Here is a 20,455-nt window from a genome sequence, read left to right as displayed (position 1 = left end):
GTTGTGGAGGCACGAAATGGCCGTGAACAACTGCAGTGTTCAAAACGAATGCATGATATTCAAGGCCCATAGGTTTTACATATGTCATGGTTTTATCTTAATGAAAATAACAGACTGAATGAAAAATTAATTAGTCTATAGTATGACATGGGCATATGTGGTGCAAAAATCAGTTGGGGCCATGAATGAAATTAGCACAACACTGCATATGTGATGTGTGTGTTTGTGTTTATACAAATGAAGCACAGGGAAGAAACAGGAAAGAGATATATAACACGCTGAAAGTCTCTCTCCCTCCCTACAGAAAAATCAGGGGTGCCTCGATTTTTCAAATTTAAATACTCTGTCTGTTTGACATACTCAGCGGTACTTCATGGAGCATTCAGGGGCGCCAACCGTGAGCACCAACAGGGACTTCATGTGGCGTTCAAGCCCACCTCATAAAAGATTTGAATGACAGTTGTCAGGCATAAAGTATAAGTATGACAGTAGCATAGCCGTCAGTGATGAACATTTTCGTTTTTTTTTCAGAAATTGAAAAGAAACCCTACATATATATGGTGCATCACCATTTAGTCTATAAATACTGAGATATGAATTCTAATCCATATCAACACAAAGTATTAGTTTTCTGCCACCAGGGGTCGCGCCATCAAAACAATAAAAATAAAAAAAGATGTAATTTGATGATGTCCTACAGTAGTGTAGGATCATGGTGAGTGTTATTCTTCACTGTCACCATTGCCAATGAAAATGTATCTCATTTAAGTCATAAAAAAATCATGTTCACAGGCAAGACGACGTTTAAATGTTTTATTCAAATTGTGTTTAATCAAGTTCGCAGACTTACGTCCCCACTGTCTGACTCGTTTCCAGAAGTTATAGCAACAGCTGAAAGAAATTAATCGTTACCTTGAGTGAAAGTACTGATTAGTTTGGGTTTGGTCATTGTCGGAAACATCTGGAACAATGTATCCAGCTAAACAAAAAGGTCTAGTTAGTTTTTCAGACGTTTTAATGTGGAAAAGTTGCATATTATATCTTTAAAAACAGTTTAGATATGAGTGACTCTTTGCTATTCTTGAATTTTATTGGTACATTGTGTGTGCTGCACTTCTCTCAAAACAGTTGTATTCAAACATCATAATTATCTCAAACTATTATTCTTTGTTCAGAAACATACTACTCCGGGTGAGTTTTCGGATCAGCTCTTCGGGCAGTCTGCTTGTAAAACAAATGACATAAATTGTGCATTATTTTGAAACTAGTTGAGAGTTTGCAACCAAGTATTTATTTAATTCAAGCAGTGAATGAATGTATCAAGAGTGTCCTATAATTATCTAGATTTAATTTTAATGTTTGAAAACTAAAGTTTCTTTTGAGTTTTTGTTTTCATAGACATTATGTGCTCAGACTCTGGAAATTATGCTTGATCGAAGTCTCACGCAAAAACCACAAGGAGTCACATCCGAGACTGTTTGTTGTGTCGAGGTTTCTCAGTGCATGTGGCGGATTTTCGTCGGGAAGTCAGGCAGCCTTGGCAGAAGAAATGATATTCTGTCATGAATTACGGCACCCTCGCTCCACAGTTCGTTAATGATAACCCCGGCCGTGAGCTTGGCCCCGCAGCCGTGCCTCTCCTCAAGCTCTTCATCAGCATGGTGGTGTGGGCCTCGGAGCAGCCGGGGCTACACTCGGGGCAGTCAGAGGCTGCCATGCACATTATCACATTATCATGCTTCCTGGTGTGTGGGATTGAACGTTTGCCATCAGGCTTCTAAAGCACTTTCACCCACTGATCTGACACACGCTTCGAGTGCCTCTGATGACTTTGGAAGCAACATGATTATAGTCTCATGAATAAAGCGCCATGAATCTCTTTGAGCCTGTTACGTTGGATATGTCATGGTCTGTCTAGTTGGACTTTCAAACAGTTTCAATGTTTTTCGTGGAGTATTTACAGTGTTTAGAATGGCAGATTCCTTGATAAGTACATCGAGTAAATAACAAAGTACAACCAGACCGTGTCAGTGGGCTACAACGGATCACTTAGTACACTGTGTACATTTGCAACAAGTTTAATTTCACGTGTTGCTTGCCTCTGACACAGTTACTTCTTTGAACAGTTCCCCCCAAAAGACTTGAATGAGCCCTAATAGTGTGTATTTATGTAACTAACACAATGCAACAAAATAAGCCGCAGAAAAACTTTCAATAGAAGCCAATAATTCTCTTTTTGTTTCCCATTTCCTCCTCCCAGATGATGCTATCAAGTACTCTCCTGTGTTTTTCTGCTCATTCTCTCTATTAGAAATGATGTGCAGTTTCTGAAACATAGCCACAGCTCCTCCGGCTCAGCCATATGTTGGATTAGTAGATCTTTGCAGCAACTGTTTTAATTATGTCTCCTGATAGTGTAGGTGTGATTAAATAGAAGCTTTGGATGATGCTTAGCCTGGCTTGCGGAGTTTGACATTTTTCCATTTACAAACATAGAAGAAGTTTTCGAGGAGTGGTTCAGCATCCTGTGAAATTTGCTCTCTTACTGAGAACGAGTTGAGATTAATATCACTGTCATGTCGATGCAGGTAATGTGAAGCTACAGCTAGCAGCCAGTTAGCTTGGCAAAGTATAAACACAGGAAATAGGGTAAAACAGATAAATTGACTCTGTTCCCAGCTAAGTCACACTTTATCTTGTTTTTCTGATTGTGTTGAGGGAGATTATTTCATGGCCCACACCAGTTACTTCCTGGAGTCTCAGCAGGTTGCCTGGAGACTGACAAGTAAAGCAACTACCTGGCTTAAGATCTATATTTACTCCTCCAAAGCCTGTTTCCCAAAATGTTTAAGTTCACCTTTAACGGTGCGTTTTCGAGTTTCCTTGTCAACAAAGTTGTGATACATTCAGTGATCCTACCAAAAAAAAACTTGATATGTATCCTGAAGACCTGACAAGCATCTTGAATCCATTTCCATCCAAAGGAGTATTTTTTATTTATTTTTTTATGTTTAAAATTGTGCATCGTTTACATCCATGTTTGGTAGCTTGCAGCCTTTCTCTTCACTGCATTTGTTGGCACCTTGCCGTGTTTCTTGTCAACTGTCAGTCATCGGGATAGCGTGGAACCGTTCGCAAAACACAAGGGGCTCACTCTCACACATGCTGCACTAGAAACTAGTTACCTCTCCATGTTCAGCATCCTGTCAGTGATCAGAGGTTCCTGCTCCTCTGCAGAGCTTCTTACCCTTTGTATCTTAAAACTATCCGACATCTTTATAGTGAAGTCTGCTTTCTTGTTCACTGTCTGCATGGATGTGTGCACTGACACTGATAACTTGACTTGTTCTTCTTACTTGTTGTTAATTAAGAGACTTGTTGTCATTTACATTTGATTAATCTCAGTTCTTTACTGGAAACAAACTATAAAGCATCCAATAAGGTGAAAAAGAGGTTTAGGTTTTAATCCTTTGTAATGTGTTTTCTAAGAATTCCTTTCCCTTGTCTTCACCTCGGAGGGTTGGGTCCAGCTGTTGTGTCTCGGTGTCTCCCTTAAATTCCAACCTGTGTCTGCTGTGGTAGTCTGTTCGCGCTGTATGTGCCATTTGAAAGCAGAGCAAGCCTCCACTTTCAACCACTATTGCCAGTTTACAGGTCACAATTTAAAACGTGAGGGCGCCGCACCTCCCAGATGTGGTCAGAAAAATGGTATACTTTGATATTCTTATGTCACACCCAAGTGTTGGGCCGGTGTTTTTAGTGTTCTGATAAGCACAAGTCTGGTGTAATAAAAGAGAAGACCCAGGAGGTTAAATCCAATCATTGTACCCTGCGCTGTTCACTTCAGCTTTACTGGTGTCGCTTTGTGTGTGTGTGTGTGTGCGTGTGCGTGTGTGTGTGTTTTCGGGCTAACATTAGCTGCACACGATGTTTTGCTTCTGTTTTTGTGGTTCTTTCAATTTGTAATTGGGTGGGAAAGACAGCGGAGGAGTGCCACCAAAGAGTCAGGAGAAGCAGAAGTTAAAAATGGTCGAAAAAAAAGCACATCAGGATCAGAGGAGGAGGGAAAGTGACTCTGTTTTTCTAGCAGGTTTGGAGTTTGGTGCCTCACATCTGGGCCACAACCCCGCCGTATTATCTGAGATGGAGAAGTTGGACCAAAAAAAAAAAAAAAATACGTTCCCTGAGGAGAACGAGAGAAAACAGCTCAGTCGTGGCAGCAGTGTGCTCAGAAGTGGGGGCTGATGTGTGTGTGTGTGTTTGTGTATGTATGCAGTGTATAAGGGCTCTGTGTAGTAGTGTGTGAGTGCCCCCTAGTGGCCGTGACGAGAACTGCACCAGCTGAGATAGAGTGAAACCGAATAGAGAGAAGATAAGCCCACATCTCCTCCGTGTGATCAAAGTCTTTCTCTGAGAACACCAGTTCTTATAGCGCCATCATTGCTGTTCTCCACTGAACTCTTATCAGCAGAAAAGAAAGGCCTGAGGGGAACTTTTTTTTTTGTATTTTTGGAAAAGGAGGCCTGTGACAAAGGCCAGATGTTCTTACCGAGTAAAATATGTTAGCGCTTACACAATATTTGGTCTGGAGTTGTTTCTGAGCCTTGGGTTTGTTGTTTCAATACGTTGTAAGGGAATACAACCTCTCGCCACGGCTAGAGGACAAAGCAGTTGTCCATCGAGCTACAGGTGTATACAGCAGGTACACTTACATCTGACATAAAGTGAGTCGTCAAAAGTACCCAAAAATTATATTTGAGTAAAAGTATATCATAAAGTGTCTGATATTAGATGTATATAAGTATCAAATGTACAGGTAAATATAAATTATACATATGTTAACGTGCCTGTATGTACTGAATACTAGGGGGTGACCAACTAGCAGCCTGCATTATCCGGTCCGATATTTAGCATCAGAATCAGTGTTTTTTAATCTGAGGCAGATCAAATGATTAAAGGGAGACAAAATTGCAGACTTTGATCTTTTTAACTTTCAAGATCTTTTACATGCACAAGAACATGTAACACACTGGAGGCAAGGAGGGAAAGATTTAAAGCATAAAGGTCTCCTTTGAATTAGAAATTAGTTACTTTGGCTCCAGTGCAGCATGTAATCTGCAAAGTATCTGGTAACTAAAGTTGTCAAATAAATGTGGGCATGTACGAGTATGACATTTGCTTCTAAAGTGTAGTAAAGTGCAAGTTTAAAGATGCAGAAAATGGAAATACTCAAGTAAGTTTAGTACGTTTTACTTGAGTTAGGTACTTGAGTTAAGTACACCTTCCTGACATTCACAGAAGTCAGAGCGCCACAACAGTCCCGACATTAGGCGACATTCCTCTGGTTGCCTTTGAAGTTGTCTGGTATTTCCACGACATCTGTAGATTAAACTCGGATTTTACATTCTTTCAAAAAAAGAGTAATTATGTGACGCAGCGGACGTGTACAGTACATCATCTTCAGATTAATATTAGAGCTACATTTGTGTACGTCTCCCTCCGTGTGTGTGTGTGTGGGCGTGTGTGTGTGTGTGCGTGCAACTTTATGTGTCCGACGGTGCACATGTGTTTATGCGTTTCTGTGTAACTCTAGCCCAGCGTGTTGCCCCGAGGAACACCACAGATGTTCAGATGTTCCTCCTCGGAAAACAAACACAACAGAGGCCATTTTCTCCAGGACAGAGGGACTGTCAAAATAAGAGCTGCCCCCACCTCCCTTTAGACCTCTCCTCCAACAGTGACTCTCTTATTCACAGGCAGATCACCACTCTGTCTCTGTTAAAAACCGTATTCCAGGATGTTTATGCGCCTGCATTTTGGATATATTGGGCGTTATGTGCAAGATGTATGTTTGTGCATGCGTCTGGGCCATCCATTACTCTTTAAGAGCGCAGGGGAGGGGCTCTGAGGGTGATCATTCCTCAGAAGTGAGAAATTTAAAATCCTTTAAAACTGAGGGGAGGATTGGAGAAAACATGGTGGGAGAGCCGACCACCCCTGCCACCCTCTCCTCCTCCTCCTCCTCCTCCTCCTCCTCCTCCTGCCTCACCTTTGATTAATGCCTTGCTCCCCACAGTGTATGGCAGAGCTCCACAGGGCCTCACAGGGCCCCAGGTGAAGACCTCAGGGAGACAAGAGTGGAGAAAAAGGAGAGAAGGAGAGTTTCATTTACACATAATGGACCAGCTATTTTTCTTTTGGCTTTATAATGATGATAACATGGGTTATTTTAACCTGACACATGCATCCGTCTTGCGCATAAAAGCCTGATACGACGTGAGGACATGAGGCGAAAGCACATACCAACACAGTCATTTGTATCCGCGCCGATGGCGGGAGATGAATGTGACAGAGTCGGGAGCAGAGGGGAAGCAAACAAGCTGTTTGAGCTGTGAAATTGAAGAGGATCAAAGTGTCAGTGAGTCATAAATAAATCCTCGTCCCTCCCTGTGGATGGATGGAGCGAACGTTGTATTACACTGATTTGAGCACCGCTGAGACAGCTCTACGTGCATCAGGAAAACAAGACAACCAGCTATTTCCTCTGTGTTTGAGTGAGTGTGCAGCTGCGTAGCTGTGTGTGGAGTTTCGTTATCACTCTCAATACTTCAACAGGAGATCAATGCCACGGTGGTTACTCATGAAAACTGGGGAGCTTGGTCCATTGAAGCCCTATTGGCCGGCACATTTTCCCAGAACTCTCTGTGTGTCTGCGTGTGTGTATGTGTTTGTGTGTGTATGTTTGATGCAATGTTGGAGACCAGCATTGCTATGAGCTTGTTTCCTCTGGGCCACATGTGCTCTTTGGTGCTGAGCCGGCTCAGAGCACAGCAGTAACGAGAAGTCCAGGTGCAGATTTTACCCTCAGGGAGGAAGTCCTTGTTTACTCATTTTGAACCTTGCTCCTGACCTCCCTCTTCTTTAGGCTTTCTGACCCCGTTATTGAAGTCACATTGGTTCAGAAACTGTTGAGAAGTTCGACTGGTTGCCACCGTGTTGTTTTTTCTTTATATTACATAGAGATGAAAACATTGGGGGTGGTCACTGGCGTGTTTGTAATCTCATCATCTCCAGATGACGTCTGAAAGAAAACCCAAAAATCACATTTCACTGTGAGGCGAAGACAGAAACACAGCAGAATGACATCAACGCAGGTGTCAGCAGTGTTTTCTTTAGTCATTACATAATGTGGGATAAAGAATAGATGTGCGTTCACATTGAGATCATCATATTAAATGTGTGAGAAGTTGAGAAAGTTATGCTTAAAAGTAATCAAAACTTAAGTGACTTCTAACTATTATATTGCCATAAAATAGTTTAGATTGGGGGCTGTACACAACAGGAAAACTGCTCAGTGACGGAGTCCAAAATCAAAAGATTCTTTATTTGTCTCCATAAATGACAAAGAACAGCAGCAAATCATTGCATTAATAAGCTAGAAATAGAGTTTGATATTTTAGCTTGAAAACTGGCTTCAACGATAAATCGATTATTAAAGTAGTTGGCAGCTTTTTTTTGAATGACTACTTGTTGCAGCTCGATTACTCAGAAAGAGGTGATCTGCTCTTTTTTCTCTCAAACTATCATGAGGTCAACCTATCATGTCAACCCATCATGCAATGGCAGTATTGAAATGTTTATTTTATTTAATTTGTTTTATTTAAATTATTGAAGTTGAAACCTTCGACATGTTGTGTTAGTTTGTCAGTACAAGTCAGTTTTACTTACAGAGCCAACGAATCACAATCACATTGCCTCCGTGGGCTTTGCAATCTGTACAGTAAAACACATCTCCTGTGACACTCAATTTGATTAAGGAAAAACTCCCCCGGACAAAAAAAAAACAAAAATGGAAGAAACCTCAGAAGGAGCCACAGAGGAAGAATCCCTTTCCCAGGACGGACAGACATGCAGTAGATCTCACGTGTCACAGAACAGATCAACAAAACCATCGAGAATACACATTTAATTGACAGAATACCAGATACAAGTTGATTTTATGAAATACAAGTGAAGAATGGAGTCAGTCCAGGAGGAGGCCGAGGGATCGCCATGCGGTGCTCGAGCCACACAACGTCCTCTCCACCACAAGAAACTGACTGACAGACTGTCTGTCGCTCAAACACCTGTGTGGTTGTTTTTGCTATAGTTGTGTCAGCATCCACTGATATACACCTATTTAAACTCACAATAAAGTCATCGTCATAGTAAAGACACACAACATTAATTCGGTAACATGCTTTCTTGCAAAACAACTTACTTTTTCTCATGCAGCAACACAGGCAGCGGAGGCTCTACAAACCTGAGCCGTTCAGTTGAACACTGTACATTGGCAGACGAGACAGAGCGTTTGCTTTGTGCTTGTCTGTTTTTGGCCAACAGAGGGCTCTCTGTGTGTGGAAATGGTATTTACTAGTCTCCCAGGCATTCCCCTCTACCCTAATAAAGGTTTGCCTAAAGCAGATATACTGTAATAAAGTTTAATACTGTTGAAGGAGCTGCAGCTGTATGAGACACGACTCATTCAGCTGCATTCTGACAGCAAAACAAGCTGCTTTTTGTTCCATCCTAACTGTGGTGTGGATAGTTCTACGTCTGCACTGTCGCAGCTGTCCATCAGGGGGCAGGATAACCCAACTTTGGCTCGCAGTGTTTCTCCACTGAAGTTTGACCAAAAGCTCCTAATGGCCCCTCCGCCCTTCCCCTGTGAGCACCGTGTCTGTGGAATGGCCCGTTGTCTCAGGAATGATCTCGAATTGAGGAGTGATGAAAACCTCTCAGGACACACACAGACGCACACATTAGCACTTGTGTGGAGAGTGTGCACGCCGCCTAATCATGCGTGCGCAGACAAGCGCAGCATTTTTTGCCAAATTAAAAAACACTCTGTCCATCCTGGCCCGGCACATGCACACACTCAGTCATCACGGTGCTAATGACATTCTTTCACATACATGCAGATGTGACTGGGGATCAACGCAGTGCAGGTTCAGCTGGGTTCAGTGCCTGACCTACTGGGGAGAGGTGTTTCTCCCGAGTGCATGGATGCTGGATATTTACCACACGTATGTTTTAAATAATTAGATTATTTGATCAGGTAGATTAAAATGCAAAACAAAAAAAGTTTTTATTTCCTGCAGTGTTTTTCTCTAATCAGCTCAGATCACCGTGGGTTTGTGTCTGTAATTAATTGCATTTTCGACACTTAATATGTGACACATTTCCTTTAGAAGTAAATGTAAAGAGATGGAGGTTCAATCTGGAGTCTGGATGGAGTTTTTCTTGAAGTCTCGGTTTTGAAGACGAGCTCACATTTAGTGGTCTCATTTAATTCTTCTATACTTACGTAACAGCTGCTGTGTAAAAAGGTGTTATCTTTTTTTCCCCTTTTTTTTCTTTCATTACATAACGTTTTCATTTCCAGCCAATCGCATGATAAAATACCTTGGCTCCAAAAAGGTAATGAAATCTCCCTGGACGTTCACTCTTAATTAAAACTCTCTGATTTCACACTGCGGGTAATGCAAAACATGCCAGATGCTCATACACACATGCATGTGTGTGTGTATATATGCACAGGTAGACCACGTACTGACACACTTTAACACACACAGACACACAAAAAGAGAGAGACCCCGAGATTTTATGAGCTATATTGTGCTTATTCAATGCAAACAGTATTGTAAGCGGATGTGAAGGTTTTAGGTTGCCATGTCGACCAGGCTCTCAACCACAGCAGCATAAATCCTGCAGACTGGCAACATAAGCACCTTGTGACACACTAAATGATCTCAGACACCCTAAGTACACAGGAGCACATACACTTTTTCAGAGCTTAAAGGAACTTTAGCCCCTTAACTGCAAAACATTTGTCCTATACACTTCAGAGAGCATTATTTAGCGCATGCTACACTTTCAGATTTTGTGCAGATTTCTTCCTACCATTATATCACTTGTATCACATTTTAGTTGCATGTTACACTGTATTTAAAGTACTTCATGATGGTGCTTCTTTTTGGCTGCTCTAATCAATATCTTTATATTAACAATGGATGAAATTACTCTGCATAATGTCAAAATTGTTGCACTTGGTGATGAGCCTCCATAGTAGTCCTACTCCACAGTAGTATGAAAAATAATTATAATTTAGACATCTGAATACTTGAGTAGCATTTTTACTTCAGCAAAAATAAAACAGCACAGGTGTTGTTATTTTCATTTGCTAGAAACATCTGGCGGGCCAAATTTTTCAGCTTTGGCCCGCAGGCCCGACTTTGGGCATCCTTGCTCTCCAGCATCTTTCATCTGATTGGTTCAGTTTGCCGTCCCGCAACTTAACTGCATTTGCCCAGTTTCACCGCTCTCTAACAGAACAAACCAAAGCAAGCTAGCAGCTCTTATCTTTTCTTTTGCAGGGATTTAACCATTTTGACAGCAGGGCTCCAACAGGGTCCCTCTGGGAGTGTTATGTCGGTGCTCTGTCGCTGCATCCTGGGCCTTGTGCTGTTATAAGCCTGAGCTTTTTTCCCTCTACATCAGAATGATAGCTGGTACAGCCAAAAGGTGTGGCTATGTAGGCGTTCATGGTCCCCAGATGATGAGTCATAGTGACTCTTGACTTTGACTATTGGATGGTTGCCATGATGGTTATTCATGTCCGCCCTGATTTACAATGACTTCGGTGATGCTTTCGTGCTTCATGTCGCACAATCATCCATTCCAACCTTTGATTTGTCCAGGTCTTTGGTTCAGAACTACTGTTGATGCAAAACTGTCACATACTTTGTGTGAATGGACGCAAGATATTAAACCAAGCCTGAACTCGAGCCTGAGCTAATTAGACAATGTTAGCCTGATTCCTGATTTGAGCAGCTGCCTGATCTGAGTAGCGCATTAGCAAGCACGCCATCTTGGACAGCAGGACAGCATTTTAACAAACCACATGCTGCACATTTTAGCACATTTTAGCATATGTTTTGATATTCATGTTGCTTTTATTGTGCATCATCCAAAATGAAATTACTTGAAGGTTGCCCTGTCAATAATTGAATCGAACTGAGCTGAAAAAATGCTATTCTACGACAGGCAGTCACGCACCGCCAAGATAATCCTTAGCAGATGTGCTCTTAATCATAAACTACCATAGTTATGTGTGTGGTTTCTCCAAGTTGTGTCTCTGTACCTACCAGATCGAGCAGTCTCTACTCATATTGGGTCGTAACTACCGAGGACAGCCTTACATAGCTGCTAGCATGGCTGCAGACTCCTACCCTTGTTTTTCACTAATATCACCAGCACACAAAGGGACTCTAAGTGCCATGTTTTTCTCACAAACCTGCCCCGAGCATCATTCAGACCATCATTTTTAATATGTGTACACACATTGTAAGAATAAATTTGTATGCATGACTTGTGTAGTGTATCCAATCAATCCTCTGCAGAATAATTTGCAGATGTGGATAAACACCTGGGGTTCCTCTGGGTTTCAGTTATGTAACTAGATGGAAATTTATTAGACAGGAGAGCGAACGTACCAGTCAGGCAGACAGCCTCAGTAGTACTGATGAGGAAAAGGGGTTTGTTTAAGATTTCACCATCATACACACTGTTACACACTCACACTGCTCTCTCCTACTCCCCCCTCGACATCCTATGGGAAGGAGGGGACTCATGTTGCATTGCGTGCAGAGTTGTAATTTTGTCTTCGTCTGGAGTCGGTGGCATTCTCTGCACCTCGCCAGATCTCACTGATATAACTTGAAACCATGCTTGATACACTGCAACTGCCATGATTGTGATACACACCACCGTTCACACACAATAAAACACACTCAGGGCACTGTAATTACAGAGGATCAAAGTGAAATGCAGCGAGTCTGATAGTGCAACTAATAGTAGACGACAGTGAGGTGAAACACAAATCATGAGGAACAATATCAAAGAGCGAGCCCTGGGTCAGCATCAGTGCACGCATCAGGAGTTTCTTTTACAGCGATGAAGGTTTTCATTTCTGCAGTCGTGAATCAGCTATTGTCTGGAAGAAGTGTTTGAATGAAATCTGCAAAACTGTGACCCCTCAATGACTAATAACCCTTAGAAATGGTATGAAAGGCCTTTAGCATTGAATTTAGTTAAAAGTTTGTCTCAGCCTGCTGCTTCCTTCTGGTGATGAGTAATCTTTAAAATTATCTAATATTTGGAAAAGTATTGAAATCTGCGTCAGTTTTCTTAACACAAATGGCTGCGTGTGTGTGTGTGTGTGTGTGTGTGTGTAATCTGCTTTGAAAGACCTTAAGTCAGACAGGGAAATTAGAGGCTGCCACTCTCTAATTGAGCAGATCATTACCCTGTGATTTAAGCCATCGTCCCCGCCTTCTATTTTACACACATATATAAATACACATGCAGACCCCCTGATCCTTCTATGGCAAATCACACATCTACCCTCATTCTTGTTAGCCATATGTCGTACCCACCCACAGGCAGGATTCCCTTTGGCGGCACCAAGGTGTTTCCCCCTCACTGGGTGAGTCCTACACGGTTGCTGTTTGATGTCCTCACGCCTGCTTGTCAGACAGGACAACATCTGAGGGCCTTGTTGCCCGGCCACTGTGCAGCCCACATGCCCATCCACTAACACAACCACCCAGCTGACATGAAAGCACTCAGGAGGTAGTGTTTGACATGCAGATCCCTCTCTTCTCCACAGCTATGCCGCCTGGGGTCCACTCTAACCATGAAAGGTTTTCTCGGTAAGTGGCGCGGGTGCGACCGCACCCTCCTCAGCATGTGATTAATAACATCCACTGTGAGTACACATACTCCTGCAGCAGGGAAAGCTTAGGATACTGTGGCTACTGTATGTTGCCTGTGTGTGCCCTTCATTCTCTAATGAAAAACACATCCACACTTGGTGCCACACTGCGTTCCCCTGTGGGGCTCGGAGAAGTGTCATATCACTGAAGGAGGTTTAAAGTGACTGTTAAACCCCAGAAAGGCTTCACTCAGCATCATTCTGAGGTGAAATTACTCTGCAGTAGTCATGGAAATTTATCAGCATCTGCTGTAATCAGCGGTGATAAAAAATGTCACTGGAGTCATTTTAACCCCGTTTTCTGGTGCGTTGCTATGACACTCATCGAAGTTAAGGAGATTGGCATGAAATTACATCTCCATCCATTTGTTTGCTTATGAGCATTGCTTATTCTTCCTACTAAGTATTTCCACTATGAGCTCTAATCAGTCAGTCACCTGTTTTAAGCAGGTTTACCTGTGTTTAAAAACATGGTATATATGTGCTGATTCTGTTTAAAAACGGTATTAGAGGCCCTGAGGTCTGTGTTTGACCTTGTGTAAATCGGTATGGTTATGCACTTCCTAAAGAGTGTATAAAGCAGCCCAGATTAACAGGTCTCGTGTTTTCTCTCAAACAGGCCACTCTGGAGGGGATTAAGGCTTAATGCCGGAATTCAGACAACTGTGGGACCCAACTTGTGCGGCGCTGCCACAGCCAACTAACTGTCGGCTGCCATTTGCCCGTAGTGAGCGTCGAGCGGTGTCCCCTCTAGTTGGCCTTCATCACTGGCCGTCATTGGCCATCAGTGAAGATGTTGAAGGGTGTTATAAGCATTCTTTGAGAAGGAGCTGTTTAAGCACCTCTTTTTCTTCTTAAAGGAGACCTATCATGCATTTTAGGTTTTTTTTTCCTTTTGTCCAGTGTTGTATAGAGGATCTTGTGCATGTAGTCCACACAGAAGCTGCTCTCTCACACAGAAAACGCTGCTCTTGAAACGACTTGTCAGTAGTCCCGCCTTTAATGCTCTTGCCTCATGACATCACACTTTGTCATCATGTCACACATTTGCTAAAGTTATGCCCTGTGGCTAATTTGACACATAAGAATTGATTTAGCACAGCTGTTCTGTTGTTGTAAGTTGTGCTGGCTCGGGCGTGTGTGAGCAGACCAATCAGATCAGACTGGGTTTTAGGGAAGGAGGTCTTTAAAGGGACAGGAGCTAAATATATTAGTAGAAGTAGTTGTGTTTGTATTAGGGCTGTCAAAGTTAACTTAATAACGCGTTAATAACGCAACATCCTCTTAACGCCGTTAATTTTTTTAACGCTCGGTATTAAAAAAAAAAAGAAACACGCATTGTTTGATTTATGGCCGTCGGTGGCACCTGTAGTCTTGATCCAGGGGGTGGCAGAAGAATAAGAAAGGGAATCAGAAGAACAAGAAGCAAGGCTGGCGTTCGGGAAAAACACGGTAGACTGAAAAGCGAAAGTGAAAGGAAATGGAGAAAGGACTTACGAACGGCAAATTCACTTTCAAAACACTGCCAGATGGTTCGGTCAATAGGACAAAAGTTATCTGCACGTACTGTCGACATGAAATGAGTACCATTGAAGTACGTCGAGTCTCAGATATCATTTGCAAGCCAAACACATGCAGATGCAGAGAGCCCACCGCCCCCTCGCCAAAAGCTGACATCACCATGTTTTGATCCCATTTAGTGTGAGGGGATATTTTTTGAGCCTTTCATTTTCCTGCATGATTTGAAGTGTTGAATAAACATTTTCATAAAGCAAGCATTTTTGCCCTTTCTTATGTTGTTAAAAGTATTAAGAACATGAAAAAAATACATTAAGGTACATTTAGAACAGAAAGAAATGTGCCAAAAAAATTGCGATTAATCGCGAGTTAACTATGGACAAAATGCGATTAACCGCGATTAAAAAAATGAATCGTTTGACAGCCCTAGTTTGTATACTATGTTTGTTTTTTAAATTGTTCCATTCACTTGTGGTAAATGTGGTTAAGTTCTCAAGGCTCAGAAGAATAGCCACAGCTTAATAAGCTTTGTAGCTTCTTATGACCATATCAGTGCACAATTCCTCCTGTACCTGTACTTTCCGTGTGTCAGTCTCATGATAGGACCACGTGGGAACGACTTCCTCCTGACCTAGAAATGACATGGTTGCCGCGGTAACAGCTAGCATCACGTAAGGAGAAGGTGGGCATGACGAGCTCGTAGTTTTTCCAAGCCCACCAGCTCTGTGTCTCTTCTTTCATCCTGAGATACAGTAGCGGAGAGATTTTCCTGCCTAGCATTCCACACAGGATCACCTCGTCTGATATAACCTCCTTGTGAAAATCCCCTCTCTGTCTCTCCCTCGCTCTCCCCTCTGAAAATCACGTACTCTCATTCTTTTCTCCGACCAGAATAGAATTTTTGATCAGGTTTCAAAATAAGCCGGGATATTTATAAGTAGTCTCATTGTCTACATTCCACTGATAAGTACAGAGCGATTAGTTTTGATTGTGGTGTCAGGAGTAGATGGTGAGTTGTTGCAGTCTTTCAAGGGTGCTTGAGGAAACAGACCGTGTTTTTCTGATTTAATGTTCCCTGCTTTATTTAAGGCCGTATTTTTTGTAAGCATTTCCCGTCAACAGTGTGACTCTGTTAATGGACACAAATGCCTTTGCAAGCTTCACATTTATTTGATTTATCTTTTTTTTATTTTTTATATGCTTGTGCTGAAATTGATGTCAGCAACATCAAAACAAAGGCTGAGAAAGTTAAACAAGTAAACAGGTTCAGAGTTTCATATCTGTCCAAAAACTATTAAAAACACCTCAGTGAGCCACATCACTGCTCAGGAGGACATGTTCCTTTTCTCAGCAGTAGCATTTGAGTCGGTCCCACATACCATCCTGCTGCCGTAAATACTCCGCACACACCTAATGTTTATTCATCCACGGTTGAAAATAGTTCCGAACCAAATGCACCATTTACACACGCTTGAGTAACATTTGCTAAAACCTACATTGCCCAGATGTTTTTTGAGAATAAAGTTTGGAATAATTTTAATGACTTGCAATTTGGAAGGAGTGGGCTGAGGGCTGAGGGTCTACAGAGGGAAAGTACTGAGAGACGGAGTAGTGCATTCTGGGTTCGGTTTGTGGATAATTTCATTGAATTTGTTTACCATAACAAGCACCTGTGGCCACGATCACAAAAAAAACAGGTAATAAAAATGTATCTGGTGGTATGTCAGCAGTTACTTCTGTATTGCTTGTCAGACATCTGTCGGGCTCTGCGCAGACTGCTCACTGATGAGCACAGATGATGTTCTGGGCTGTGCACAGGCCGTGTGTTGAGCACTAAAGTAGAGGAGGTGTAACTGCCAATCCAAACTATCTGGGGTCTGTTTGTGAGGAAGTCCAATATCCACCTGCAGGGTGTTTATTTTTTTTCATCGGGCTTCATGGGTGAGATTGTGTTAAATGCTTAGCTGAAATCAACAAACACATTCTGATGTGGCTGTTCTTATTCTCAAGCTGTGTGAAGACTGAGCTAGGTTTATACTTAATACACATTCCAACCCTGTGCTGTGTTTTGATCGAAGGCTCACTTGTCCATGCTTTTCTCTCTTCAAGACTAGATTACTGTAATGCCCTGTACTCTGGGATCAGCAAGGGAAACATCCGCAGATTGCATCTTATTCAGAATGCTACTGCCAGGCTTTAAACAGGTACAAAGAGAAGTGACCACATCTCTCCAACCCTTGCTGCTGTCCACTGGCTGCCTGTGAGTTTTAGAATTGATTTTAAGATTTTACTACTTGTTTTTAAAGCCCTGAATGGTCAGGTTCCCTGCCTATATCCGTGACCTGCTTTTACCCTACGAGCCTGAACGCTGCCTGAGATCTGCCGGCACAGCTTTACTTATGGTACCGAGGTCCCGTCTCATTACAAAAGGTGACCGGACCTTCGCTGTCTGTGCTCCACAGCTGTGGAACTCCCTTCCCGGCGATCTCAGGCAGGCTACCTCAGTGACTTCTTTTAAATCTCTTCTGAAGACTCACTTTTATCGATTGGCCTTCTTTTAATTTTGTTTTATTATCGTTGCATGATTACCTTGTTGAGGATGTGTGATTTTAAATTCAAATTTTTATTTCCAGTTTTATTTTTTGGCGGTTTTATTATGTTTTCTGTTGTTGTTGTCAGGCAACTGTATTTGGTATGTTTTCATTTCTGTTTTTATTTCTGTTGTACAGAACCTTGTAACATGCTTTTGAAAGGTGCTATATAAATAAAGTTCTAATTATTACTTGACTAGCCATAATCTATACAAAAGTGAGACCAGAAGCAAGATCGACCTTGTTTTTGTAGCATCACTTAAAGGGTGAACAGTAAAAGTTTTTACTGTCACAGGATTTAAATGGATGACTCTTCTTTGACGTCTCTCTCTTTCTCTCTCTCTCTCTCTCTCTCTGCAGTTCTTCATTTTGTTATTTGACTTAATCCCCATGCGGCGCCGTTCATTAGCGATACATTCCTCTGGGCATTCTGGTTGGTAGCTTCCACCTTCTGAGCGTCACAGTTTGCACTCACACCCCTCTTAGTAACCACCGCTCACCTCCGGCTCTGTTGAATCTAATTAAAGAAGGCTTCAATCAAGCATTTCCTGCCTCTTATTGCTCACCGTAACAACCCTAAACTACATTTTCTCTCTGCTTTCTCACTCTCACTAAACCGTCTCTTAGCAGCACAGTGATGAGTCAGTCTCAGAAATGACCATGCAATTTTCGAGACAGGCTGTTGGCTGGCAAACTCGGTTGTTTCGGGAAGTAAATGTGTATAGACAGGGATGGCACTTGGACTGTAATGACATGTATTTACTCATCATTTCCCTGAAGTTTTACAAAAGGTGTACTCATATATAAATAAGGAATGATGCTCAATCATCCAAGTGATTATTTAGAAAGCGTTTCCCAATACCAGGACATCAGCTCACAGGTTTGCGTGAGAGACATCAGACATGGCGTGGTGTCGTGGATCTGGTGTGGTGTTGTTACGGTTGGAGGCAAAGCAGCATCGCCCGAGATAAACGAAGATGCAGGTGTTCGTCCTCACAGCCAAAGCTGGATGTTCCCGGATCCACACCTGGTCCTGCTCCTGCTCGGGGATCTGCAGCGCCACGATCAACATCTAAACCACAGATTGCCTCAGAGGAGGGTAGGAGGCCCTGCATCCAGCAGTCTAGCCGTGGGCCTGCACTGTATGCTTTGGCAGCAAGTCAACCAGCCCTCTCACGGCAGACACGCAAGCACTCGTACAGATTTACACACATCCTCCTTCAGAGCCCTTATAATATATCCGGCCTGCTCCCATTCCCTCTGCTCTGCAGGAGTGGGTCAAATCATTTAACTGAAATTTAGAGCATATTTGTATGTGCTGTTTACCGTTTTCTGGCATTTTTTGACATTAAGACCTGCTCAGACACAAACATCAGACGCAGTTTGTTTTGCCTTTGTCCTCTGCGGGCGTCTGGAAAGATAAGACCCTCATCTGGCTGAGTCTTCACGCCGTGCTCAGTCAAAAAGCCCTGCTGTTTCTCCTAACAGTTTACCTCTCAGCCAGGGCAGCGCGGGAGAGCCAACCACAGGGCCAGACGCTTTACATTCCTCAAGACAGCAACTCAAAACAAAGACCCGCCGTGCTAAATTCGATATCATGTATATGGGAAGAAAAAGGAAAAAGGAACAAATAACAGAGATTAAAGCCTGACAAAGTCGAGCTGTGCGGTGTATGTTATCTAACTGTGCCGACAGTGATGTATTCCTCAACGTATACGATGTGCCAAACAAAATGAAGCAAAGGCCAGTGGTCAGACGTATGAAAGTTATATCTTGTCTTTACAGCGAGAAGGGGAGAGGGTTGGAGTGACATAGCTTTTCTTACATCCCATTAATCTAACCTGCGTTAAAGACAAATTCAGTGTTTCAAGTGTACATACAAGGGAGATTTTTACCACATGTTCTCTCAGTGTAAGATCTTTACAGCACTCGTATATCACTCACATACATGTATCCATCTTTGCTTTCATTTCCAAGCTAGGGCTAGGGCTGCAATATGTGAGCTCATACGTCGTTATATAATCTCCAAGCAAGAGCTTTAATTGAGTTTTCCGGGGTTTGATGGTGACCCTGTGGTGGCAGAAGTCATGCATAACCTTCTGAGTCGAGCCTAATTAGTCTAATCAAAGCTGGAAGGCCCGGTGGTTCTAGCTGCGCTTTTCTCAGAGCAAAGCATACGGATTTAGAGCAGGTCAGTCGCTGATCACAGGTTCAGTCCCACCTCCCCCTGTCCACTTGTTGAAGTGTTGTTGGGAAAGACGCTGAGCCCAGATTTGATCCTGATGGATTCGCCGAGCCTCCTGCAGGGCAGCGCGCACCCATCCCATCTTGTTTGGATGAAAGCACAGAATAGCTTAACCCATTTACTGCACTATTTTCTGTCTTGATGTGCAATGAGCAAGTCCCAGTTTGTTAGTACGGTGTTGTCGAGTGGTGGACTCGGGATGTTTGTGGGGCAAGGATGAGAAGAAAAGGGTACGGGTCGTTGAGCACCAGCACGCAGAAAGCGGTGATTAGAGGGCATGTCAGCATGATTTGTTCACTGGAAAGGGCACTTCATGTTTTATCTACCATAGGGTCAACTGATTTGGTTTGAACTGAAATAGCTCAACAGCTATTAGATGGTCATATTGTCATTGTAACATTGTTTTGGGTTTTTTTTAGTTTTTTTCAGATTTTCATGGTCTCCAGAGGATGAATCTTGTTGACTTTTGCGATCCCCTTGCTTATCCTTTAGCGCCAAGATTATCTTGACTTTGAATGCAATGCCTCGACAAATATAGGATGGTTTGACATAAAACTTGGTACAATTCTAGCCTGATTTGCACTTTACATGATGTGATCTTTTCACGCAACACCACCTGATCAAAAGGATGTCATGGTGATGAAATGGTGGAATGATTCTTTTGAGATTAGCCGAGAAGATATTCTACATCTCTGTGGAAAAAAACAAACAAACCCACACATGTTAAGTAAATTAGCTTAACTGCGGCACTGACGGGGGAGTCATCAGTTCCTCTGTTAGTTGTTCAGAGCCTCTCTGTGCTGATGCAGCTTTCAGGTGTGCTTTTATATCTTTTATAGCACAGCTGACCGTCTAGTAAACATGAGGCAGCCACATTCCTGAGCAGCGCCAGGGGGAAGTGCAGGTGCCAGTCGACCCACTTCGCCAACAGCGGCTGTAAACTTGGCTCCCATCTTCTCTCGGTCCTCCATGATCTCTTTCCTCATCCTGTTTACTTCACTTTCAGATTCGTACGCTCTTTTCCCCGCAACTCCCCACCACTCTCGTGTCTGCCTCAGCCTCTCTGTTTCACTGGTTCTATCTTGTGCTCTGTCACTTTGGGTATTTTTCACAGCAGGTCTATGCTTCCCCACGCACTTCTTAAGAAAGGAGGGAACATTAGCTTTTGATTAGACAGCAGCGTTTTTCTGCCTGCATAAAGGAGCTCTTGTCCGCTCGTTGCCATGTGTTACCTTGATAATTGGTTTCAGTGTATACCCAGCTGGGAAAATTACCCACAAAAAGCAA

General features: G+C 42.7%; 1 protein-coding gene across 1 annotated transcript in view; it reads left to right on the top strand.

Moving 5' to 3' along the window:
* The window catches only part of scfd2 (sec1 family domain containing 2), a 97,471-nt gene that overhangs the window by 61,604 nt on the left and 15,412 nt on the right, over nucleotides 1-20,455 (top strand). The window lies entirely within an intron of this gene.

Source organism: Sparus aurata, chromosome 11 (assembly GCF_900880675.1).
Source record: "Sparus aurata chromosome 11, fSpaAur1.1, whole genome shotgun sequence".
NCBI lineage: Eukaryota > Metazoa > Chordata > Actinopteri > Spariformes > Sparidae > Sparus > Sparus aurata.
Note: the sequence above shows the minus strand (reverse complement) of the source record. Positions and strands in the feature narration are given on the sequence as shown.